Source organism: Halichoerus grypus, chromosome X (assembly GCF_964656455.1).
Source record: "Halichoerus grypus chromosome X, mHalGry1.hap1.1, whole genome shotgun sequence".
Taxonomy (NCBI): domain Eukaryota; kingdom Metazoa; phylum Chordata; class Mammalia; order Carnivora; family Phocidae; genus Halichoerus; species Halichoerus grypus.
The window spans coordinates 68,190,614-68,218,239 of record NC_135727.1 but is presented as its reverse complement, the minus strand read 5'-3'; the positions used below and the strand labels follow the sequence as shown (position 1 = coordinate 68,218,239).

The window sequence follows — 27,626 nt, the reverse complement described above, 5'->3', positions numbered from 1 at the left end:
GTAAATTCTTACAAATATGCCCAACTGAAATGTGATAAAGGTGTAAAATCAGTTTAATGGAGTTAAAAAAAAAAAAAGAATCTTACACAAAAATCAACTAAAAACAATCACACACTTAATTGTAAAATGTAAACTATAAAACTTTTAGGAAAAAAAATCTTTGGGACCTATGGGTAAGTAATGAGTTCCTAGGCACAACAAAAACACAACCAAAGAAAAAATTGATAAATTGGACATCATCAAATTTCAAAACTTTTGCTCTGAAATACCCAACTGACAGAATGAAAAGACAAGCTGCAGAATTGTAGAAAATATGTATAACCCACATATCCAAGAAAGGACTACTATTTAGAATATGTAAAACAACTCTCAAAACTCAACAGTTCCAAATTCGAACAATCCAATTACAAAATGGGTAAAACACATGAAGAGACTTTTCACTAAAGAAAACATACGGATGTCAAATAAAGAAACATTAAGATTTTTAACATCATTATCTACTAGGGAAATGCAAGTTAAAGCCACTGTAAGATATCACAACATACTTATCAGGATTGCTAAAATAAAAAAAACAGTTATATCAAATGTTGGCAAGAATGTAGAGAAATTGAATTATTCATACATTGCTGGTAGGAATATAAAATGGTACAGCCAATCTTGAAATTATTTTGGCAGCTTCTTTAAAAAGTACATGTGCGACCACCATATAATCCAGCAATTGCACTCTTGGGCATGTAACCAGAGTAATGAATACTTCTATTCACATAAAAACCTGTACACAAATGTTTATAGCAGATTTATTTGCCAAAAACTGGAAACAAAGCAGCTGCCCTTCAATGAGTGTATGGTTAAACTGTGGTATAGCCGTAATGGATTATTACTCAAAATAAAAAAAGAATAAACTATCAATTCATAAAAAAATGTAGACGAATCTCCAGAGAAATAATATTGAGTGAAAAAGGCCAATACCAAAAATCATATACTGTATGGTGCCATATATGTAACATTTGTGAAATCATATGATTATAGAAATGGAGAACAGATTAGTGATCATCAGGAGTTAAGGAGTGAGTGAGAGTGAGAGGGAAGAGGGTGTGGCTATAGAAGAATTACATAAGGGATGCTAATGGTGATGGAAATGTCTGAATTTTGACTGTATCAATGCCACTTTCCTGGTTGTGATATTGCACTGTTGTATTATAAGATGTTACCACTGGGGAAAACTGGGTACCTGGGATATTTATGTATTACTTCTAACAACTATATGTAAATCTATGATTGTCTTAAAATGAAAAGTTTAATTTTAAAAAATAGGACTTCACAGCGGAAAAACCTGACAAACACTACATAAAATAGGTGATCAATTTCAACATGCACAGTCACAAATAATGTTGATAGTATATACTCATTTTTAATTAAGTTTTTAATTTTAATTCCAGCATAGTTAACATACAGTGTTATATTAGTTTCAGGTGTACAATATGGTGATTCAACAATTGTGTACATTACTCAGGGCTCATCGTGATAAGTGTACTCTTTAATTCCCATCACCTATTTCATCTATCTCCCCACTCACTTCCCCTCTGGTAACCATCAGTTTGTTCTCTATAGTTTAGAGTATATTTCTTGGTTTGCCTTTCTCTCTTTTATTTTTTCTTTGCTCATTTGTTTTGTCTCTTAAATTCCACATATGATTGAAATCATATGGTATTTGTCTTTCTCTGACTAACTTATTATGCTTAGCATTATACTTTCTAGTTCCATTCATGTCATCGCAAATGGCTAGATTTCATTCCTTTTTATGGCTGAGTAATATTCCATTGTGTATATATGCACTGCATCTTTTTTCTCCATTCACCTATTGATGGACACTTGGACTGCTCCCATAATTTGGCTATTATAAGTAATGCTGCAATAAACATGGGGGTATATGTATCCCTTTGAATTAGTGTTTTTGTATTTGGGGGGTAAATACCCAGTAGTGTGTTTACTGGATTGTAGGGTAGCTCTATTTTTAACTCTTTGAGGGATATCCATACTGTTTTCCAGAGTGGCTTTACCAGTTTGCATTCCCACCAACAGTGCACAAGGGTTCCTTTTTCTCCTCATCCTTGCCAATACTTGTCATTTCTTGTGTTTTTGATTTTAGCCATTCTGACAGGTGTAAGATGATATCTCATTGATTTGTATTTCATTGATGATGAGTGATATTGAGGTATGTACCCTTTATAATGTGATTAAAATGACACTTTACCTTGCAATCTTTCTCTTCCAAATATGTGACCCGAGTCTAATCATGAGAAAAACATCAGACAAATTCTGAGAGAAAGGATATGTGACTAGTACTCTGCAAAACTGTCAAGGTCATCAAAAATAAGGGAAGCATCAAAATGATCACAGCCAAGAGGAGTTTAAGGAGACATGACAACTAAATGTAATGAGATATCTTGGATGGAATCCTGGAACAGAAAAGGCATTAGTTAAAAAGTAAGGAAATCTGAATAAATTATGGATGTTAGTTAATAATTAGGTATCAATATTTGTTCATTAATTGTAGCAAATGTATCATACTGATAAAAACTTAATAATAGGGGAAACTGGGTGCAAGGTATATGGTGACTCCTTATACTATCTTCTCCATTTTTTTTAGTAAGTCTAAATTGTTCTAAAAAATAAAGTGTATTAAAAATTAGGGCTCTTACTCTGTAAAACAGTATGTAGGTTCCTCAAAAAGTTGAAAATAGAGCTACCCTATGACCCAGAAATTGTACTACTGGGTATTTACCCCAAAGACACAAACATAGTGATCTGAAGGGGTACGTACACCCTAATGTTTCTAGCAGCAATGTCCACAATAGCTAAACTATGGGAAGAGCCAAGATGTCCATCAACAGATGGATGGATAAAAAAGATGTGGTATATATATACAACGGAATATTATGCAGCCATCAAAAAATGAAATCTTGCCATTTGCAACGACGTGGATGGAACTAGAGGGTATTATGCTAAGTGAAATAAGTCAATCAGAGAAAGACAAGTATCATATGATCTCACTGATATGAGGAATTCTTAATCTTAGGAAACAAACTCAGGGTTGCTGGAGTGATAGGGGGTGGGAGGGATGAGGTGGCTGGGTGATAGACACTGGGGAGGGTATGTGTTATGGTGAGTGCTGTGAATTGTGTAAGACTGATGAATCACAGACATATACCTCTGAAACAAATAATACATTACATGTTAAAAAAAAAGAAGATAGTAGGAAGAGAAAAATGAAGGGGGGGGGGAATCAGAGGGAGAGATGAACCATGAGAGACTATGGACTCTGAGAAACAAACTGAGGGTTTTAGAAGGGAGGGGGGTGGGGGGATGGGTTAGCCCGGTGCTGGGTATTAAGGAGGGCACGTACTGAATGGAGCACTGGGTGTTATACGCAAACAAGGAATCATAGAACACTACATCAAAAACTAATGATGTAATGTATGACGACTAACATAACATAATAAAAATTAGGGCTCTTGGGTGAGAGGATTCTAGGAAGATGGTGGGGTGGGAAGCATCAGGAATCTGTCTTCCCTCCTAGACAACTGCACTGGCAGAAAGTGTCTGATGTAACTGTTTTGGAATTCTGGAGTGTACTAAAAGATCAAAACATCCAGGGGAAGGCTTGCATGGCAAATTGAAGTTAATTTTGGTCATTTTCAGCTCTTAACACAGTAGCAACCACCCATTTCCCACCCCCAGCCACAGGCAGGCAGCTCTGCATGTGTTCCTGGAGCAGCTTGCACACAGCTTGCAGGAGCCATGGTAGGCAGAAAGGATCATGTTCTCCAGATATCAAGGATCTGCCTTCTGATTATCAACTGTTGCTTTGAAACACAGAGGTACAGACAAAAAAGCACTGCCCATTGTTGTTGCATCTCCCTGCATTGTTGCAAACCCCACCCCATTTGGCTGAAATGACTCCCAGTGGATTTAAAGGACTGGTGCCCTTTCCCTCCTCTCCCCTTTGCTTTCTCTCTTTTTCCCCTTTTGAGAGCCAGGCATTAGAGATAAGGACATTTAAAAACAACTATATATATGGGGAAATTAGAAGTGAGCATGCATGCCTACAGACAGGCTCAAAAAAGACCTGAGACGATCTTAAGTTTCTACCACAGGCTGAAACTCAGCACAGAGACAGCCTAAAACATCATCATCATCATCATCATCACAAAAAACAGCAAACCCTGTGGAAGGAGGAGAATCTGATTTCCAGAATTACCACATTATTAGATTCAAATGTCTAGTTTTCAACAAAAAAAAAATCTCAAGGCATATAAAGAAAAGAAGTATGACACATTCAAAGGAAAAAAAAAATCAACAGAAATTGTCCCTGCAAAAGATTTGATGACTAATCTACTAGAAAAATACTTTAAGCATCAGTCTTAAAGATGTTCATTTAATTAAAGGAAGATGTGGAGAAAGTCATAAGAATAATGAATGGACAAAATGGAAATATCAATAAGAAGATAGAAAATCTAAAAAGAAAACAAAAAGAAATTCTGGAGCTTTTCAGCACAATAATTAATTAAAATAAAAAATTCGCCAGAGGGATTCAAAGGCAGATTTGAACAGGCATAGAAAAAGAATCAGTAAACGTCAAGATGGGGCAATGGAAGGTATTGAGTTTGATGAACAGAAAAAAAAAATAATGAGACATGAACATGAGCCGAAGGGACCTGTGGGCTACCATTAAGAAGCTCAACATACACACTGTGGGAGTCCCAGAGGGAAAAGAGAGAGGAAAGGAGCAGAGAGAACATTTGAAGAAATAATGACTGGAAACTTCCCAAATTTGATGAAAGACATGAATATAAACATCCAAGATGCTCAATAAATTCCAAGTAAGATGAACTCATAGGGATCAAACTTTAAAATGCCAAAGAAAAAGAGAGAATCTTGAAAGCAGTAAGAGAGAAGCAACTCATCGCATACAAGGGAATTTTCAATAAGATTTTCAGCAGATTTCTCATAAAAAACTTTGGAGGTCAGAGGTGGTGGCCTGATATATTCAAAGTGCTAAAGGGAAAAAAATCCCATCAACCAAGGATTCTATATTCAGTAAAACTGTCCTTCAGAAGTGAGGGAGAAATTAAGACATTCCCAGATAAACAAAAGCTGAGTGAATTTGTTACCACTAGACCAGCCCTGTAAGAAATCTTCTAAAACACTAGACAGTAACTTGAAGCCATATGGAGAAATAAAGATTTCAATAATAGGCAATTATAAAAGCTAGTATTATTGTAACTTTGGTTTGTAACTCCAAATTTTTTCTACATAATTTAAGAAGCTAACACATTTAAAAAGATTATTAGTTTATGTTTTGTAACACACAGTGTATAAAAATATAATTTTGTGACATCAACAACTAAAAGGAGTGGAGACAGAGTTGTGAAGGAACAGAATTTTTGTATGTTATCAAAGTTAAGCAGTTATAAATTGAAATTAGAATGTTATAACATTAGGATACTAATGTAATCCCTTGATAACCACAAAGAAAATAGCTACAGAATATACATAAAAGGAAATGAGGAAGGAAATTAAACATTTCACTACCAAAATCAACTAAACACGAAAGAAGACAGGAATGCAGGCAATGAGGGACAAAAGCTATAAGACATATAGAAAACAGATTGTAAAGTGACAGAAGTCCCTCCTTATCAGTAATTACCTAAAGTTTAAGTGGTTTAAGCTTTGTTGAAAGACAGAGATTGAAAGAATGGTTAAAAACACACAATCCAACTATATACTATCTACAAGAGATTCATCTTATTTATTTATTTATTTATTTAAAAGTTTTAATTTAATTTTTTAATGTTTTATTTATTTATTCATGAGAGTCAGAGAGAGAGAGAGAGAGGCAGAAGCAGAGGGAGAAGCAGGCTCCCTGCCTAGCAGGGAGCCCAATGCGGGACTCGATCCCAGGACCCTGGGATCATGACCTGAGCTGACGGCAGACACTTAACCATCTGAGCCACCCAGGTGCCCCTAAAAGTTTTAATTTTAATTCCAGTTAACAAACAGTGTTATATTAGTTTCACGTGTACAACATAGTGATTCAACAATTCTTTACATTACCCAGTGCTCATCACAAGTGAACTTCTTAATCCCCATCACTTATTTAACCCACTCCCCCACTCCCCTCCCCTCTGATAACCATCAGTTTGTTCTTACAAGAGACTCATTTTAGATATAAAGACACAAATACATTGAAAATGAAAGCATGGAAAAAGATATTACATGCAAATTGTAACCAAAAGAAAGCAGGGATGACCATATTAATATCAGGCAAAATAGACTTTATTTTTAAAATTTTTTTAGAACTTAAAAAAAAAGATTTTATTTATTTATTTGAGAGAGAGAGAGAGTACGAGCGGGGGGAGGAGCAGAGGGAGAAGCAGACTCCCTGTTGAGCAAGGAGCCCAACATGGGGCTCAATCCCAGGACCCTGACACCATAACCTGAGCCAAAGGTGGATGCTTAACTGACTGAGCCACCCAAGCCACCCAAGCACCCACTAAAAAAAAGACTTTACAGGAGACATAAAGGGTCATTATATATTAATAAAAGATTCAATACAGTTATATCTTATTGGCCAATGTATAGAGAAATGAGGATAGAGAAATGAGCCACTGCCAGAGAAGCTGCCCAAAACAGAGAAATGCCCTGGTGTCTTTCTTCCTCCCACCCATGGAGGCTTTCCCCCAAGACGCTGGGAGCCAGGAAAAGTAGAAGAATAGTTCTGAGGGCAAACACAGCCGGGAGCAGCACAGGCCTCAAAAAGCTGCACTCCAGGAATCAGAGTGAACCAGAAGTAACATATCCCCTTCCAGTATAGCTTATTAGACCACTGCTCCATTTTAAATGGAGATGACTCAAAGCCACTATATTCATAACAGAGTACTAGTTGGACCATCCAGAACTATGTTGGAAAACTTTGTGATTGATAAGATGACTGGCCCAGTATCATATGTTTCCCCCATTTCTTCTTGCCATATATTTGTAGAGCCATATATTTTGTTGTGCTTTAGATATTCATAGAATACTGGAGCAAATTATAGCAGAGAACTTCCCTAATTTGGGGAAAGAAACAGGTGGCACAATCCAGGAGGCACAGAGAACCCCTCTCAAAATCAATAGAAATAGGTCAACACCCCAACATCTAATAGTAAAACTCACAAGTCTCAGAGACAAAGAGAAAATCCTGAAAGCAGCTTGGGACAAGAGGTCTGTAACCTACAGTGGTAGAAACATTAGATTGGCAGCAGACCTATCCATGGAGACCTGGCAGGCCAGAAGGGACTGGCATGATATATTCAGAGCACTAAACAAGAAAAATATGCAGCCAAGAATACTATATCCAACTAGGCTGTCATTGCAAATAGAAAGAGAGATAAAACACTTCCAGGACAAACAAAAACTAAAAGAATTTGCAAACACCAAACCAGCCCAACAAGAAATATTGAAAGGGGTCCTCTAAGCAAAGAGAGAGTCTAAAAGTAACATAGACCAGAAAGGAACACAGACAATATACAGTAACAGTCACCTTACAGGCAATACAATGGCACTCAATTCATATCTTGCAGTAGTTACCCTGAATGTAAATGGGCTAAATGCCCCAATCAAAAGACACAGAGTATCAGATTGGATAAGAAAACAAGACCCAGTGATATACTGTCTGCAAGAGACTCATTTTAAACCCAAAGACACCTCCAGATTTAAAGTGAGGGGGTAGAAAACCATTTACCATGCTAATGGACATCAAAGGAAAGCTGGGGTGGCAAACTTTATATCAGACAAATTAGATTTTAAACCAAAGACTATAATAAGAGATGAGGAAGGACATTACATCATACTTAAAGGGTCTATCCAACAAGAAGATCTAACAATTGTAAATATCTATGCCCCTAACATGGGAGCAGCCAATTATATAAGCCAATTGATAACAAAATCAAAGAAACACAACGACAATAATACAATAATAGTAGGGGACTTTAACACCCCCCTCACTGAAATGGACAGATCATCTAAGCAAGAGATCAACAAGGAAATAAAAGCTTTAAATGACACACTGGACCAGACGGACTTCACAGATATATTCAGAACATTCCATCCCAAAGCAACAGAATACACATTCTTCTCTAGTGCCCATGGAACATTCTCCAGAATAGATCACATCCTGGGTCACAAATCAGGTCTCAACCGGTACCAAAAGATTGGGATGATTCCCTGCATATTTTCAGACCACAGTGCTTTGAAATTAGAACTCAGTCAGAAGATGAAAGTTGGAAAGAACTCAAATACATGGAGACTAAAGCACATCCTACTAAAGAAGGAGTGGGTCAACCAGGAAATTAAAGAAGAATTTAAAAAATTCATGGAAACAAATGAAAATGAAAACACAACTCTTCAAAATCTTTGGAATGCAGCAAAAGGCAGTCCTAAGAGGAAAGTATATAGCAATACAAGCCTTTCTCAAGAAACAAAAAAGTTCTCAAATACACAACCTAACCCTACACCTAAAGGAGCTGGAGAAAGAACAGCAAATAAAGCCTAAACCCAGCAGGAGAAGAGAAATAATAAAGATCAGAGCAGAAGTCAATGAAATAGAAACCAAAAGAACAGTAGAACAGATTAACGAAACTAGGAGCTGGTTCTTTGAAAGAATTAACAAGATTGATAAACCCCTGGCCAGACTTACCAAAAAGAAAAGAGAAAGGACCCAAATAAATAAAATCATGAGTGAAAGAGGAGAGATCACAACCAACACCGAAGAAATACAAACAATTATAAGAACATATTATGAGCAACTATATGCCAGCAAATTAGATAATCTGGAAGAAATGGATGCATTCCAAGAGAGATATAAACTACCAAAACTGAACCAGGAAGAAATAGAAAACCTGAACAGACCTATAACCACTAAGGAAATTGAAGCAGTAATCAAAAATCTCCCAACAAACAAAAGCCCAGGCCAGATGGCTTCCCAGGGAATTCTACCAAACATTTAAAGAAGAATTAATACCTATTCTTCTGAAACTCTTCCAAAAAATAGAAATGGAAGGAAAACTTCCAAACTCGTTTTATGAGGCCACCATTACCTTGATCCCAAAACCAAAGACCCCCATCAAAAAGGAGAATTACAGACCAATATCCCTGATGAACATGGATGCAAAAATTCTCACCAAAATACTAGCCAATAGGATCCAACAGTACATTAAAAGGATTACTCACCACGACCAAGTGGGATTTATTCCTGGGCTGCAAGGTTGGCTCAACATCCACAAATCAATGAATGTGATACAATACATTAATAAAAGAAAGAACAAGAATCATATGGTCCTCTCAATAGATGCAGAAAAAGCAATTGACAAAGTACAGCATCCTTTCTTGATTAAAACTCTTCACAGGGTAGGGATAGAGAGTACATACCTCAATATCATAAAAGCCATCTATGAAAAACCCACAGCGAATATCATTCTCAATGGGGAAAAACTAAAAGCTTGTCCCCTAAGGTCAGGAACACGGCAGGGATGTCCACTATCACCACTGCTATTCAACATAGTACTAGAAGTCCTAGCCTCAGCAATCAGACAACAAAAAGAATTAAAAGGCATCTGAATCGGCAAAGAAGTGAAACTCTCACTTTTTGCAGATAATATGATACTTTATGTGGAAAACCCAAGAGACTCCACCTCAAAACTGCTAGAATTCATATAGGAATTCAGTAAAGTGGCAGGATATAAAATCAATGCACAGAAATCAGTTGCATTTCTATACACCAAGAACAAGACAGAAGAAAGAGAAATTAAGGAGTCCATCCCCTTTACATTTCACCCAAACCATAAGACACCTAGGAATAAATCTAACCAAAGAGGCAAAGAATCTGTACTCAGAAAACTGTAAGAATACTCATGAAAGAAATTGAGGAAGACACAAAGAAATGGAAAAACGTTCCATGCTCATGGATTGGAAGAACAAATATTGTGCAGATGTTAATGCTACCTAGAGCAATCTACATATTGAATGCAATTCCTATCAAAATACCATCAACTTTTTTCAAAGAAATGGAAAAAATAATCCTAATAATCCTTGTATGGAACCAGAAAAGACCCCAAATAGCTAGAGGAATGTTGAAAAAGCAAAGCAAAGCTGGTGGCATCACAATTCCGGACTTCAAGCTCTATTACAAAGCATCAAGACAGTATGATACTGACAGAAAAACAGACACATAGATCAAAGGAACAGAATAGAGAGCCCAGAAATGGACCCTCAACTCTATGGGCAACTAATCTTCAACAAAGCAGGAAAGAATGTCCAGTGGAAAAAAGACAGTCTGTTCAACAAATGGTGCTGGGAAAATTGGACAGCCACATGCAGAAGAATGAAACTGGACCATTTCCTTACACCACACACAAAAATAGACTCAAAATGGATGAAAGACCTAAATATGAGATAGGAATCCATCAAAATCCTTGAAGAGAACACAGGCAGCAACCTCTTTGACCTCAGCCGCAGCAACTTCTTCCTAGAAACATCGCCAAAGGCAAGTAATTAAATGACTGGGCATGACAAAAATAATAGAGATAAGATAAAAATAGACATTCCCAAACAAAAACCAGAAGATTTTGCCACCAGAAGACTGGAACTAAAGGAAGTTCTAGGGGCACCTGCGTGGCTCAGTTGGTTAAGCGTCTGCCTTTGGCTCAGGTCATGATACCAGGGTCCTGGGATCAAGTCCCACACTGGGCTCCCTGCTCAGTGGGGAGTCTGCTTCTCCCTCTCCGTCTGCCCCTCCCCCTGCTTGTGCTCACTTGCTCTCTCTCTCTGTGTCAAATAAATAAATAAATAATAAATAAATAAATAAACTCCTAAAAAAATAAAGGAAGTTCTAAGGGATGTTCTCCAAGAAGAGAGAAATGATATCAAATGCTGGGTCAGATATAAGGAATTAGTAAAGAGCAGTGAAAATTTTGTGCGATGTTGTGGAAATAATAATGTCATTGACCCTAGAGATGAGGATGATGTATTATTTGAGGGTAGCAGTGATTCAGTTTTTAATTCAATGAATGCTTAAAATGAAGAAAGTTCTCTACATATACCGGTGATGAATCATCTTGCTCTGAAGGTAGTGATTTCCTGGGCTTTGGGGATAAAGATAAAAACTTCAAAGATAAAATAAAAATAAAAATCTAGTATGGCAGCTCCTCAAAAATTAAAAATAATATTACCATATGATCCAGCAATTCCACTGTTGGGGATATATCTAAAATAATTGAAAGTAGGGTCCTGAAGAAATATTTGTATGTAGCATATATAATTTACAGCAGTATTGTTCATATTACCCAAGAGCTGGAAGCAAACAATGTGTCCATCAACAGATGAATGAATAAACAAAATGTGGTATATACATACTACAGAATATTATTCAGCTTTTTTTAAAAAGATTTTATTTATTTATTTGACAGAGAGAGACACAGTGAGAGAGGGAACACAAGCAGGGGGAGTGGGAGAGGGAGAAGCAGGCTTCCCACAGAGCAGGGAACCTGATGCGGGGCTCGATCCCAGGACCCTGGGATCATGACCTGAGCTGAAGGCAGATGCTTAACGAATGAGCCACCCAGGTGCCCCGAATATTATTCAGCTTTAACAAGGAAGGAAATTCTGACACATACTATAATATGGATGAACCCTGAAGACATTTGCTAAGTGAAATAACCCAGACACATAAGGGCAAATTTAACAAGGTTCAACAAAATGAAAAGGCAACCTACAAAATGGGAAAAAAATATTTGCACACTATGTATCTGATAAAGCGTTAATATCCAAAAATATAAAACATTTATACAATTAATTAAATAGCAAAAAATAACCTGATTAAAAAACGGATAAAGGACCTGAATAGATATCTTTCCAAAGACATACAAATGGCTAACTGGTATATGAAAAGGTGCTCAATATCACTAAGCATCACGGAAATGCAAATCAAAACCACAATGAAATATTATCTCACAGTTAGAATTGGTAATATAAAAAAGAAAAAAGACAACAAGTGTTGGCAAGGATGTGGAGAAAATGGAACCCTTGTACACTGGTAGAAACGTAAATTGATACAGCCTTTTTTTTTTTTCAAAAAAATTTAAAGTAAAACTACCATGTGATGCAGCAATCCCATTTTGGGGCATATATCCAAAGGAAATGAAAACAGGATCTCAAAGAGATATCTGCACCCCCACGTTCACTTCAGCATTATTCACAATAACCAAGATATTGAAACAACCAAAGTGTTGCGTGGGTGAAGAAAATGTGGGTCATGGACATGAAAAGTATAGCATAAAGAATATAGTCAATGATATAGTAATAACATGGTATAGTGACAGATGGTGACTACACTTATTGTGTAACATTAAGTAGTGTATAGAATTGTCAAATTAATGTGTTGTACACCTGAAACTAATATAATATTGTATATCTATTATACTTTAATAATAAAAATGAAAATGTGAATATTATTTGGTCATGAAAAAGAAGGAAATTCTGTTATTTGTATCAACATGGATGAAACTGGAGGGCATTATACTAAGTGAAAAAAGCCAGAAAGACAAAGACAAATACTATGTGGTATCATCTATATGTGGAATCTTAAAAAAAAAAAAGTAAACTTACAGAAACAAATAGTAGAATGATGGTTACCAGTGGCTGGGAGGTGGGGCATATGGGAAGATATCGGTCAAAGGGTACAAACATTCAGTTATAAGATGGATAAGTTCTGAGGATGTAATGTACAGTCTACATGTACAGCATGGTGACTATAGTTATAATACTGTATTGTGTCCTTGAAACTTGCTAAGAGAATAGATCTTAAGCATGCTTACCAAAAAAAAATTAAGGTGATTGTGAGGTGATGTGTTCATTAACTTGATTGTAGTAATCATTTTACACTGTATATGTACATTAAATCATCAAGTTGTACACTTTAAATATATGTAATTTTATGTGTTCATTATACCTTAATAAAGCTGGGAAAAATGGTTGAGATGGTAAATATTATGTTATGTGAATTTTACCACAATTAAAAATAAATAATAATAATAAAAGTAATACTTCTAGTTGTATCTGTAGTGGTGGGTAAATGAATGTTGATTTATTATTATTATTACTGTATATGTTAAAATATGCTGTATGTATGATATTTCATAATAACAATTTTCAGAAGATAATTTATAATGATATCAATTTTTCCTAATTTACAATTTAACAGGATCACAACAAATATACTTATGTGGTTTCTTTATTTGATTGTTTTTTGGACTAGACAACCTGATCCCTTAGATCATGTGGAAATATATACATGTAAAAAGATGTAGAAAATCTCTGAAAAAGAAAAGCAATTAGAAAGAACTCATTTGTTCAGTGTTTTTTTAATGTGAAAGGGTGTTGGACTTTGTCATACTTTCTCTGCATCAATTTTTCTGGATCAATAGTCATATGGTTTTCCCCCTTAATCCTCTTAATATAGGTTATATTTATTTTTGTATGCTGAACCACCCTTGCATTTCTGAGACATTTCCCACGTGGTCATAGGTATAATCATTTTCTTACAAATTCTATCTCTTTATCACTATAGGTTTGTTCAGGTATTCTATGTCTTTTTGAGTCAGTATCAGTAGTTTGTGTGTTTCTAGGAATTTGTCCATTTCATCTAGGTTATCTATTTTGTTGGCATATAATTGTTCTTAGTATCCCCTTATAATCTTTTTTATATGTAATAGGAAAAAATCGTCTTGGAGAGAAAGATGTCTTCTTATTTTCCTTTGCTAAGCATGATACTCCTTAGACCTAAAACTAAAAGCCCCTGGCTTTCTTCCAATCTACCACTTACTGGACACAAATCATGGTATGTTGATACATCTTAGGCTATTTGTTTATTGTACAATATTCCCACTCATAACCTACTTTCCCTAAGTCTGTTATGGATTGTGGTAAAATCAGGGATGCATAGACTTGAATATAATGCTCTAAATAAGAATTTGTAACGAAAACCCATAAGGCTAGCTGCAGATTTCTCAACAGAAACATGGCAAGCCAGAAAGGAGTGGCATGATATATTGAATGTGCTGAGTGGGAAAAATATGCAGCCAAGAATACTCTATCCAGCAAGGCTATCACTCAGAATAGAAGTAGAGATAAAGAATTTCCCAGACAAAAACTAAAGGAGTTCGTGACCACTAAACCAGCCCTGCAAGAAATATTAATGGGGACTCTTTGGAAAGGAAAGACCAAAAGTGAGACAGACAAGAAAGGAACAAAGAAAATCTCCAGAAATGACAAAACAAGTGATAAAATAGCACTAAATACTTATCTATCGATAATTATGCTGAATGTAAACGAACCAACTGCTCCAATCAAAAGACATGGGGCATCAGAATGGATTAAAAAAAAAAAGACCCATCTATATGCTGCTTATAAGAGACTCATTTTAGACCTAAGGTATCTGCCAGTTGGAAGTGAGGGGATGGAGAAACATTTATCACACAAGTGGATGTCAAAAGAAAGCTGGAGTAGCAATACTTATATCAGAAAAACTGGACTTTAAAACAAAGACTGTAACAAGAGATGAAGAAGGGCATTGTATCATAATAAAGGGGACAATCCAACAAGAAGTACTAATAATTATAAATATTTATGCACCCAACATGGGAACACCCAAATATATAAAACAGTTAATAACAAACATAAAGGAACTCATTCATAATAATACCATAATAGTAGGACTTTAACACCCCACTTACATCAATGGACAGATCATCTACTAACAGAAAATCAGCACGGAAAAAATGGCTTTGAGTAACATACTGGACCAGATAGACTTAAAAGATTTACACAGAACATTCCATTCTAAAACAGCAGAATACACATTCTTTTCAAGTACACATGGGACATTCTCCAGAGTAGATCACATACTAGGTCACAAATCAGGCCTCAACAAATACAAAAAGATTGAGATCATACCATGCATCTTTTCTGACCATAAGGCTGTGAAACTAGAAATCAACCACAAGAAAAAATTTGGAAAAAAACACAAATACATCAAGGTTAAATAACATGATTCTAAAGAATGAATGGGTCAACTGGGAAATCACAGAAGAAATTAAAAAAACACATGGAAACAAACGAAACTGAGAACACAGTGGTCCAAAACCTTTGGGATGCAGCAAAAGCAGTCCTAAGAAGCATCTATATACCAATACAGGCCTACCTTAAGAAGGAAGAAAAATCTCAAATAAACAGCCTAACCTTATACCTCAAAGAGCTGGAAAAAGAACAACAAATGAGCCTAAGCAGGCAGAAGGAAGGAAATAATAATGATTAGAGCAGAAAAAAATGATATAGAAACTAAAAAAACCAGTAGAACAGATCAATGAAACCAGGAGCTGGTTCATTGAAAGACTGATAAACCCATAGCCAGACTTACCAAAAAGAAAAGAGAAAGCACCTAAATAAGTAAAATCACAAATGAGAGAGGAGAAAGAACAACCAACACCACAGAAATACAAAAAATTATAAGAGAATATTATGAAAAACTATATGCCAACAAATTGGACAACCTGGAAGAAATGGATAAATTCCTAGAAACATATAAACTACCAAAACTAAAACAGGAAGAAATAAAAAACTTGAATAGACCAATAACCACCAAAGAAATTCAGTCAGTAATCAAAAATCTCCCAACAAATGAAAGTCCAGGGCCAGAAGTCTTCATAGGAGAATTCTACCAAACATTTAAAGAAGAGTTAATACCTATTCTTCTCAAACAATTTCAAAAAATCGAAACGAAAGGAAAACTTCCAAATTTGTTCTATGAGGCCAGCATTACCTTGATACCAAAACTAGATAAAGACTCCACTAAGAAAGAGAACTCCAGGCCAAACATGGATGCAAAAATTCTTAGTAAAATACTAGGAAACTGAATCCAACAATACATTAAAAGAATCATTCATCCCAATCAAGTGGGATTTATTCCTAGGTTGCAAGGGGGTGCAATATTTGCAAATCGAGCAACATGATACAACACAATATTAAAAGAAAAGAACCACATGATCTTTTCAATAGATGCAGAAAAAGCATTTGACAAGGTACAACATCCATTCATGATAAGAACCCTCAACAAAGTAGGGTTAGAGGGAACATACCTCAAAATAATAAAAGCCATCCACAAAAACCCCATAGCTAATATCATCCTCAATGGGAAAAAAACTGAGAGCTTTTCCTCTATGGTCAGGAACAAGACAGGGATGTCCACTCTCACCACTGTTATTTAACATAGTACTGGAAAGCCTAGCCTCCAATCAGACAACAAAAAGAAATAAAAGGAATCCAAATCAGCAAGGAAGAAGTAAAACTGTCACTATTTGCAGAAGACGTGATACTCTATACAGAAAACCCAAAGACTCCACCAAAAACCTGCTAGAACTGATAAATGAATTCAGTAAAGTTGCAGGATACAAAATCAATGTACAGAAATCTGTTGCATTTCTGTAAACAATAATGAAGCAGCAGAAATAGAAATCAAGTCATCAATCCCATTTACAATTGCACCAAAACCCATAAGATACTTAGGAATAAACCTAACGAAAGAGGTGAGAGACCTGTACTCTGAAAACTATAGAATGCAGATGTAAGAAATTGAAGAGGACACAAAGAAATGGAAAGACATTCCGTGCTCATGGATTGGAAGAACAAATATGGCTAAAATGTCTAAACTACCCTAAGCAATCTACTACATCTAATTACATTTAATATAATCCCTATCAAAACACCAACAGCATTTTTCACAGAGCTAGAACTAGCAATCCTAAAATTTGTATGGAACCACAAAAACTCTGAATATACAAAGTAACCTTGAAAAAGAAAAGCAAACCTGGAGGCAAAACACTTCCAGATTTCAAGTTATATTACAAAGCTGTCGTGATCAAAACAGTATAGTACTGGCAGAAAAATAGACACATAGTTCAATAGAACAGAATAGAAAACTCAGATATAAACCCACAACTATATGGTCAATTAATCTTCAGCAAAGCAGGAAGGAATATTCAATGGGAAAAAGACAGTCTCTTCAACAAATGATGTTGGGAAAACTGGACAGAACAAGCAAAAGAATGAAACTGGACCAACTGGACCACTTTCCTACACCATACACAAATATAAATACAAAATGGATTAAAGACCTAAATGTAAGACAGGCAATCATTAAAATCCTAGAGGAGAACAACATTGGCCATAGTAACTTATTAGATATGTCTTCCTGAGGCAAGGGAAACAAAGCAAAAATAAACTATTGGGACTTTGCCCAAATAAAAAAGTGCTGCAAAAAGTGGAGGAAATAATCAACAAAACTAAAAGACAACCTACAGAATGGGAGAAGATATTTGCAAATGACATATCTGGTAAAGGGTTAGTATCAAAAATATATAAAGAACTTAGAAAACTCAGCACCTACAAAAATGAATGATCTAATTAAAAAATGGGCAGAAAACATGAATGGACATTTTCCCAAAGAAGACATACAAGTAGTCAACAGACCCATGAAAAGATGCTCTTTTATCACTTGCCATCAGGGAAATACAAATCAAAACTACAATGAAATATCACCTCACAGGGCGCCTGAGTGGCTCAGTCATTAAGCGTCTGCCTTCGGCTCAGATCATGATCCCAGGGTCCTGGGATCAAGCCCCGCATTGGGCTCCCTGCTCAGCAGGAAGCCTGCTTCTCCCTCTACCACTCCTCCTGCTTGTGTTCCCTCTCTCGCTGTCTTTCTTGCTGTCAAATAAATAAATAAAAATATTAAAAAAAAGAAAAGAAATATCAACTCACGCCTGTCAGAATGGCCAAAATCAACAACACAAGAAACAAGTGTCGGCGAGCATGTGGAAAAAGGGGAATCCTTTTGTACTGTTGGTGGTAATGCAAACTGGTGTAACCACTCTGGAATACAGTATGCAGTTTTCTCAAAAAGTTAAAAATAGAATTACCCTATGATCCAGCAATTGCACTACTGGGTATTTATCTAAAGAATACAAAAATACTAATTTGAATGGATACATGTACCCCAATGTTTATAGCAGCACTATCTACAATAGCCAAATTATGGAAACAGCCCAAAAGTCCATTGACTGATGAATGGATAAAGAAGAGGTGGTATGTATGTATTTAAGTACATACATACACACAATGAAATATTACTGAGCCATTAAAAACAATGAAATCTTTCCATTTGCAATGATGTGGTTGGAGCTAGAGAGTATTATGCTAAGTAACATAAGTTAGTCAGAGAAAGACAAATGCCATATGATATCACTCATATGTGGAATTTCAGAAACAAGACAAATGAGCATAAGGAAAAGAAGACAGAGGCAAACCAAGAAACAGACTAAACTATAGAGAACAAACTAATAGTTACCAGAGGGGAGGTGGGTAGGAAGATGGGTTAAAAAGGTGATGGAGATTAAGTAGTGCACTTGTGATGAGCACTGGGTGTACACTTGAAACTAGTATTACACTGTGTGTTAATTAATGAATTTAAATAAAAAAAGAAAAAAATATGGTCTCTTAAATAAGTAATTCTTCTTGAATATTCCTGGAAGGTCAGGATCATACAATGCTATTTGATACTGTTCTAAATTCTATTCAACGATGAAGGAAACCTTACTTCTAGCTCACAGCTTACCTTTTAAAATTATTCCAATTCTTGTTGATTTTGAAATATATGTTTGATGATAGTATTGTGATTATGTTTAAAAAGGAGAATCCTTGCTTTTTAGAAGTACATATAGCTACATATCAAAATTTTTTTGGGTAAAATTATATGTCTGAAATTTGCTTCAAAATATTCCAAAGGTTGGAGTGGGGCAGAGATGATGAGGAGGATGAGTAGAGATATGGAAGAAGCAGGATTGACCATGATGTGATAATTGCTGAAGCTAGGTGATGGGATTCATTTTGATATTCTGTCTGCATTTACCTGTGCTTAACGACTAATCACTGATATCAAGATTTTCTTTCCCTACCCTGTCAGGATTTCCCCCACCCTCTCCTCCAACAGCATCCTGGCTTGGCACATTAGAAACTGCCTCAGGTTAAGTATGGTATACACTAAATAACTCATGGAGAATGTATATAGAATGCAACTAAATATAGCTCTGATTGGGCTGGTGTCTATAATGAACTAAAACTTTGAAGGGCTTGAAAATGTCCCTAATGAATTCAGTGCATCCTGTTCAACATGTGGAGCCTGAGTTTCCCACTGGAGAAATGTCTACACTTCTCCCCTCCATAACTCCTCCTACACTTTAACCCGAAGTTCTTTGCACTTCTGCCATAAACTCCCAATTTTAGTAGGTCTTGAAAGGGGACAGATGTCACTCAGAATGATTGAAAAATGATAGAATCTGGAAATTTCAGTTAGAGATGGTGGACCAAATAGTCCAGAAAACTCACAAAAATGACAGTAATGGGATATTATGAAGGTATAAGTCTACTAGGATCTAGAGAGGGAAACAAATAACCGCAACATAATTTTGGAAGAAGGAAACAATGAAACTGACTTTGCACACCTAAATCCCAAGCAATAGAGAAAACTGAAAAGTAATCCAGTTCACCCTGAGAAGCCCCCCCAAAAGTCAGGAATTGGCAGCACTGAGTACTTCTGAATATGGGAATGAAGATGATGGTAAAAACCAAGGGTTGATTGTCTAAATTTTATCTAAAATCAGTTAGATCCCTAGATTCCCCACCCCACTGAGCACAGCCAGCCAACTTCCTTTCTTCCATCTTGGCTAAAGATTGGAGAGTCATTCTTCAGAGAAGGTAAAACAATTTCTGGAGCAGGGAACCCAGGCACAATTGAAGTGAGAAGTACTACACTTAAAATAGTATAACTCATTTATATGAAAGTTTACATACTCAATATTGATACCTACCTCAACCCAGTCTCTGAGATTATTGCTATTTAGATTTACTACAGGGGAAAGTTTGGACAACTCTTTGTGAAGAATCTGATCACCCCGACAGAAAAGACTAAAAGATACCAACATGGGGAGTTGCTCCCCAAAATGGAGCAATCAGAATACCCTACAGAGTAAGTTAGTCTCTAAATCCCATCCACATGCACAGAACTTCTAATCAGCTTCCTAGTATTCAAATCTTAAATACAAGTAATCAACCAAGGATCACCACGCATTTGAGGAAATACAATTATAAATAATATGAAAGACAGAGGACCAAAATCAACAAACAGAGAAAGTAACTTTGGAAAAAACAGAGGTCATATATGAAAAGGAAAACTTAAAGAAATCTAAACATTCCATTTCTCTAACATTTCTTTAGCATATTTATTCCATAGTTTAATCTTCCTCCTTTGGGATCCACTTTATCACCTCAGCAAAATCCTGAGCCACCTTCAGATTTGGTGTGTGCTAGATCTTCCTACCTCTAGTGAATTGCTCATGTATGTGCCTTACCTATCTAGAAGCAATTGAACTTTCTTTTAAAAATTTGCATCATAATTAAATATTTAGGAATAAAGGGCCTTGACATCTGCCATTTATTTTCAAATGATTTAACAACAACAACAACAACAACAACAACAGCAGCAGCAGCAGCTTAAGGTATATGGGAATTCCCTGTATCATTATTGCAACTTCTCTACAAAAAGCTTTTTTATAAGTTTTACATTTACATTACATGAATCTTTTCATTTACAAAAACACAAGTTTTACATTTTTAAAAAAACAAAAGGTAAAAAACATTGTGTTAGACAACACATATGTACATACAGCCCCATGTGGCCACCCTCCTTTGGGATTCACCACAGGAAATTTTATTTAGAAACTGCTCAGCAAGCACAGTTCCAATTTTCCATTTGAAATACTGTCTCTTGAAGGTCACTGCATCCAGTGATTCTAAGGGAAAGAATTCAGCTCTTTATCATATCCCTCTCCCTTTGACAGACTATTTCAAACACTATTACGGCTCATGCCAAATTCATCTTGATTTCTTTGTGTGATTTTTCTAACAATCTGAATGCCAGAAATGGACATTTCTTGGCTCAGATTTAAGGCATGGTTAGATTTAGGTCGTGTTGAATATGAGTGTATAGTTCCATTATCATGGAAAAGTCCCCCAAAGGTAATCATTATAAATACTGTACCTATACGGTCCTATTGTTGCAAGGAGTTGTATTCAAGGAAGATATTGAAAAGATCTTAAATAATTTAAAAATACTTTACATTTTTATCTTGTGTCCCTTTCAGAATATGAAATAGAATCCAATTTATACATGCCAGCAATACTTTAAAATTTTTTTTAATTTAAATTCAATTTAGTTAACATATAATGTATTATTAGTTTTGGGGGTAGAATTTAGTGATTCATCAATTGCATATATAACACCCAGTGCTCATTCCATCAAGTGCCCTCCTTAATGCCAATCACCGAGTTACCCCATCCCCCACTTACCTCCCCTCCAGCAACTCTCAGTTTGTTTCCTATAGTTAAGAGTCTCTTATGGTTTGCCTCCCTGTTTTTATCTTATTTTACTTTTCCTTCCCTTCCCCTAGGTTCATCTGTTTTTTTCTTAAATTTGACTTAAGAGTGAAATCATATGATAATTGTCTTCCTCTGACTGACTTATTTCACTTAGCATAATAGCCTCTAGTTCCATCCACCTCAATGCAAATGGCAAGATTTCTTTCTTTTTGAGGGCTAATATTCCATTGTGTGTGTGTATATAGATAGATAGATAGATAGATAGATAGATAGATAGATAGATAGATAAAGAAGATAGTACATCTTCTTTATCCATTCATCTGTTGATGGACATCTGGGCTCTTTCCATATTTTGGCTATTGTGGAAATTTCAACAGTACTTTTTATATCCTCTCTCTTCTTTTCAGTTTTCTTATACACCCCACCCTAACATGTCTGGAGCCTCTCATCTGAAAAAAGTGCCTTCAAATACTGTTGTATTTTATTTCTCTCTTTCTCCCCAATATCTTCTGGTTCTTTATTATGTAGGTTAGTTTAGTCTCTCTCTTTACATACTTCATCATTTTTGCCCACCTTTGAGATATTGTCTTCCTCAGTTTATTTTTCTATTTCTGCATTGCAAAAGTATAAGAACTCACCTGGTAGGAAATTAGTCTCCTGGCTGAGGCTGCTAAACTGGAAAGATTCCATCTCTTTACTTCCTTGAGGGAGAGAGAAAAATTGACAAACCTGATACCTTAATAATTTTTTGCCCCTTCACTTAAGCAAAAAGAGAAAATGCATCCAGGAGCCAACCCCTAGGGCAATCCAAATAATTCCACCTGGCAGTCCTTTTCCCCAGTGGGCCTGCTTTTAACAGACCAAACTTGCAGAAAAATTTGCATATATTACTCTTTAAAAAACTATTTATTAGGTTTTGAAATACAGAAAAATATGAAGAAGAAACAAAGACCTATAATTCAATGCCCAGATAAACTTTCAATAACAGTATTTTTTTTTTTTTTTTGACTGGGAAAATAACTATTTTGTTTGGAGGTATGGGCCCATGTCTAGTCTCAGAACTCTGGAACTGCTTTTTGGTGCCAGCAGCCTTGGTGACCTTGAGCATATTGAAACTCACAGTCTCTCACAAGGGCTGGCACTTGCCCACTGTGACAATGTTGCCAATGTTGACACCCCTGAAGCAGGGGGGCAGGTGCATGGATATGTTCTTATGGCACTTTTCGAAGCAGTTGTACTTTCGGATGTAGTGGAGATAATCTTGGCAGATGACAATGGTCTTGTGCACCTTCACTTTGGTCACCACACCAGATAGAATCTGCCCTTGGATGGAGACATTACTAAGAAAGGGGCATTTCTTGTCAATAGCATCTTGAAGCCCAGACCAATGTTTTTGTAGTATCATCAGAGCTTCTCCTTACCAGTTCCTCCAAGCAGGCCCCTCTTCTTATTTTGAAAGATGGTCAGCAGCTTCTGTTCGGCATGCTAACTGTGAATGTCTGCCATCTTCCTGGCCACCCAAAGATAGTATTTTTGATAATAAAATAAATACATGCATATGTCCAGAAAATTCAAACAAAATAGAAGGATAAAAAGAAATGTTTTCCTTCACCATTCTGCTTCCCAATTTTTCTCCTCAAAGGTAAAGGAACTGACAGCAGTTTCTTGTGTACCCTTCCAGAAACACATTAATGCAGATGCTAGCATGTGTGTACTCCATAGTATCATCTCAAAAGCTCTAGGTAATAATGCAGTCTGAAAATTCTTTTCCTAAATCAAGATGATAGAAGAAAACTAGTGACAATGTTTAACTATATCTGAGCCTTGTGCTCTTGGAGATTAGAGGTGGTTGAGAAATCCCCCCACCCTTTTGTGTTCTGAGAAATGGCTAACCACAAAGGGCCACCCTGCCCTCATGTATTCCCACTCTGCTTCATAACTTAAACAAAGTTTGCTGTCCACCTTTCCTCATGGCTCTATTGTTTATCTGCCTCTATAACACCCAGGCCCCCTTCCTTTTCTTTGAGACATTCTTCCACAAAAGTGAACATTTTCCTTATTGCACTAGCCTCAATAAAAAACCGTCTCTTTAATTGTCCAGTGAATTTGTCTTTCACATTAATGTCAAAGAAAAATTATTCTGACACTTGTTAAAAATAGTAAGGAAGACTTTATTCAAGTGCCTGTTGTAAAGGGGATGGGAGTCAGTGGGTAGAAAATTACTATGTGGAAACATCAGAGGTAAGGGAGGATTCTGATTTGACAGGATTCTTGCTGAAGGAAGGCCAGTGTGATTAGATACCAAGGGTAAGATATAAAGAATTTAATCAGATATCAGGAGTGATCATATACTGAGTATGGGGATTCTTGCTAAACAAATTTAGGAGGATTTTTGCTAAAATTGGGCAATGCAAAGATGGACATGGAAGTTCAAATGTTGAGGCCTAGTTGGAAAGAGGTTTTAGAGGAACCTGACTAAAATTTGGGTCAGGGAGAGAGTCTTTGTCACTAACAATTGAGGAATTCTGCCATCTTTCCATAAGCAGAGACTAACCCTCAACATTAGGCTAAAATCTGTATGTGACTTTTACTCTTGGATCTTCCCAATTTCCAACTTTAAACTACAAGAAGTAGGGTGCCAGGGAATCTTTTGGGTTCCTGACCAGGACTTCCAAATATCTAAAGATGCATTTTTAAAATATTTTTAACACTATCATTTATCTATAATAGGTCTCTAGAAATGGTTACTGATCAGCAAGTCCAATATCTCTACCAAAGGATAATAAAAATTACCACTATTTTTTACAGGCTTTCCCCTGCAATTTACCTCTGTTTTTCTTATTAGTATTATTCCTACAACCCCGAGAGCCAATCTTTCAGTGATGCCTTTTTCCATCATTTATTCTCTCCTTATTGGCATAACAATGAAAGGCTATGTAGGGCAATAAAAAGAGCACAGGGCTTGGAGCTTAATCCAAGTTCCAGTACTGCCCTAGATGCCAACAAAAATGAAGAGGACTGAATTATCCAGAAATGGAAGTTGCCAGGTTTATCTGTAATGGCAGAGGAACATCAACAAGAGGTCTCATGGCAATAACATTCTGAGCTGTCTCATTGTTTCTACCCTTGCTACAAACAGTTCATTCTTGGCACAGGCACCACAGAGATCCAGTTAATGACTAGATGATGTAATTTTGCTCCTCTCCTGAAATTGCAAGGGCTTCCCACTTCACTGAATAAAAGCCAACTTCTTATCATGGCCTGTAGGGCTGTGTATAATCAGACTCACCAATTTTCTGCCATCATCTCCTAATATTCTAATTACCTCACATTCATTACAGGAACATTGGTCTTCTTGTTCTTCAAACATGTCTCAGGGAATTATAATTGTTGTTGTTCTTCCTACCTGAACATCTTCCCCTAGATAATCATATGGATTGTTCCCTGACTTTCTTGAAGTTCTTTTTCAAATGTCACTTCCTCAAAGAGGCATTCGTTAATGGCCAAATATAAAAGACAGATGCCCACATATTATATCTTCCTATTGATTTATTTAGTGTTTGTTTTCTTCTATTAGAGTGTAAAATTCATGTGGGCAGAAGATATCATTTTTTTTGATTGTTGTATTCTGCACCTGGAATGGTGTCTGCCATATGTCAAGCAACTAATAAAAAATTGTTGAGTGAGTAAAAGTGGAGGATTAGCGTTCTATTGTTTCTTCTCCAAATATCGAAGCTTACCTTTATAATTCATTAGTAGTTACCTTGTGTCTTCTAGAACAGGGCAAGAGCTCTGTGTTCTCTGGGTCTCACTTCCCAAATCTAAAAAAGAAGGGGCTGGATGCAGCACACCTGTGCTTTCTCTCTCATTGACTGTGGACAGGGTTGGGGCTCGATATGAGGGAATAAAAAGGGGTGGAATCCTGGGCCCCAAAGGACTGGAAGCCCACTGTTTTCCATAGGCACAGGCTCCAAACCAGAGACAGTTGCAAAGAGAGAGCACGTATACATGGATGGAGAGGCCCATGGGACAAGAGGGCCCTTCCTTTTCTGTTCCAAGAAAACATACAGCTCCTTAATAGCTCAGCACTTACAAAACAGCCTGGAAACAAAAGACTCCCAGAGCAAACAATAGGAATGACGGGGCAGCTAAAACAAGGCATTTCCTTACCTTTTTCCATGAAAGTTTCACTTAAACCTCTCTACATGTCACTAAGCTCCATAAATATAGAATCCACAAGACACTTTCCACACCTTCCCTCTCCCCTCCTTGCTTCTTGTGTCACTTCCCACCACACACATAGCAGAAGAGCAGCAAGGATGGAGAAAAGGGGCAGCCTTGCTCCGTGCCCTTGCTCAGTGCCTTTTATATTAATTGTCAAGATCAACGGAAGCTAAATCACAAGCACAGGTTTGAAGAAGTAAATGACTTGGCCCTCAGAAGGTGTGGGGGTAAATTTTTTTTCAGAATAATTTAACTTTTGACATTTTTTGAGTCCCACACTTCACATCACCACAACCAGCAAGAGAAAGGGGGCCAAGTTCATATGCAACTTCTGCTCAGAAGAACCAATGAAGACTCAACAGTGAGCTTTGGGGTCCCAACCCATTACTTTGAGAACCCCAGCCTGAAGAAGAGGAGCCTCACCTCTCCTCCAAGCCCCAGAAGTTTCCCAGTTCTTATTGAGATAACAAAAGTTCCTGAGGGTCATCCACATCCTTGACTATGCCTGCCTGACCTGAAGAAGGGAAGTCAATTGCTCCCCATGGCTACCTTCCCAACCAACCAGAACTGACTCCTCTAGAAATAGGCACAGCCAGGACAGTGCCTGTAGCTCCTGAGCCCCTGAGATGGGCTCTGCTGGGTTCCCACAGGCCCCGGCTTCCTTTAGTCTGAGAGTAGTTCCCAGGGTTGGAATCTCCTCTTGAGCACTTGCCTGCCTAGCTATGTTGCAAACTCTGAGAGGGAGGGACCACGTCCCACTTGTTTACAGTTTGGTTCCCAGTAACTTAGTCACTATTTGTTGAATAAATGAAATAGCTGGGAGATTCAGTAGCTCCTGGTGGGGCAGTCAAATTAGAGTCCTAGCTCGGGTACTTGGTAGTCAGTGATGTTTGTGATCTCTTCTCCTGTGGTGTGTGTGTGTGTGTGTGTGTGCACATTCCCCCCAGGAGAAACCAGGAGCTCCCTGATGGTGGGTTTCACAAACTGGTTTTAGTTTATGCTACAACTCTGGGGACTGGCTCTCCTCCTCACCATCCCCACCCCTCACCAGGAAAGATTCCCTCCAGAGGAGGTCCCCAGCTCTTCCCCACTCCAAGCTCCTCCCTGTCCTAGCACTTTGTGAGCTTGGACAACTCCCTGTTTCCTTGTCCAGAAATGGGGAGGTTTGGCTACATGGAGGGCAAGGAGATGATCAGTGTCACAATTGTTCATCTCCTTGACGTCTGAACACTGCTGCCTCCTGAACACCTCTGGGGTTGGGTGTAGGGACTGCAGAGCTCCAGGCCCCACTCTCCCACCATTGTGACTTGAGTTGTGCATTCCATTCCATGAAAATGCCTGTTGCCCACCCAGGTACTTCTGGGACAATGAACATGCTTATCCAGACCTGGGCCTTGGCCGGAGGAGCTAAAGCTCAGAGACAGTAGGAAACAGGCAGGAAGACCCTTCTGACTATAAAGATAATTAAGAACGGTAACCATTTACCAAGGAATGTTATGGGTCTCCCTTTCCTGGAGATCATAGAAATGTGGAGGCTAGTGGGACCCTAGAGATCATCTGGTCCAACCCCTTCACTGTAGAGATAAGGAAACGAAGACCCACAGGGAGGAAATTGCCTGCCTAGGGTCACCGAGCAGCAAAATGAAAGAGCAGAGACCCAGACCTGCCATCAGGGTTCCCCAGCCAGAGCAGACTTCATTGCTCCAAGCTGAGAGGGCTCCTTCAACCACATAAGAGCCCAGTCGATTCTCTGGAGTGTCTTTGCTACACAGATGAGGACTCCCTGATGCCTTCAGAGGGTAAATGGTCTATAAGAG

The 27,626-nt window shown here is 37.2% G+C and overlaps 1 pseudogene; it reads right to left on the bottom strand.

Moving 5' to 3' along the window:
• Nucleotides 1–4,140: 4,140 nt before the first annotated feature.
• LOC118528773 (small ribosomal subunit protein uS17 pseudogene) lies at nt 4,141–23,091 on the bottom strand (annotated as a pseudogene).
• Between the last annotated feature and the right edge of the window lie 4,535 nt (nt 23,092–27,626).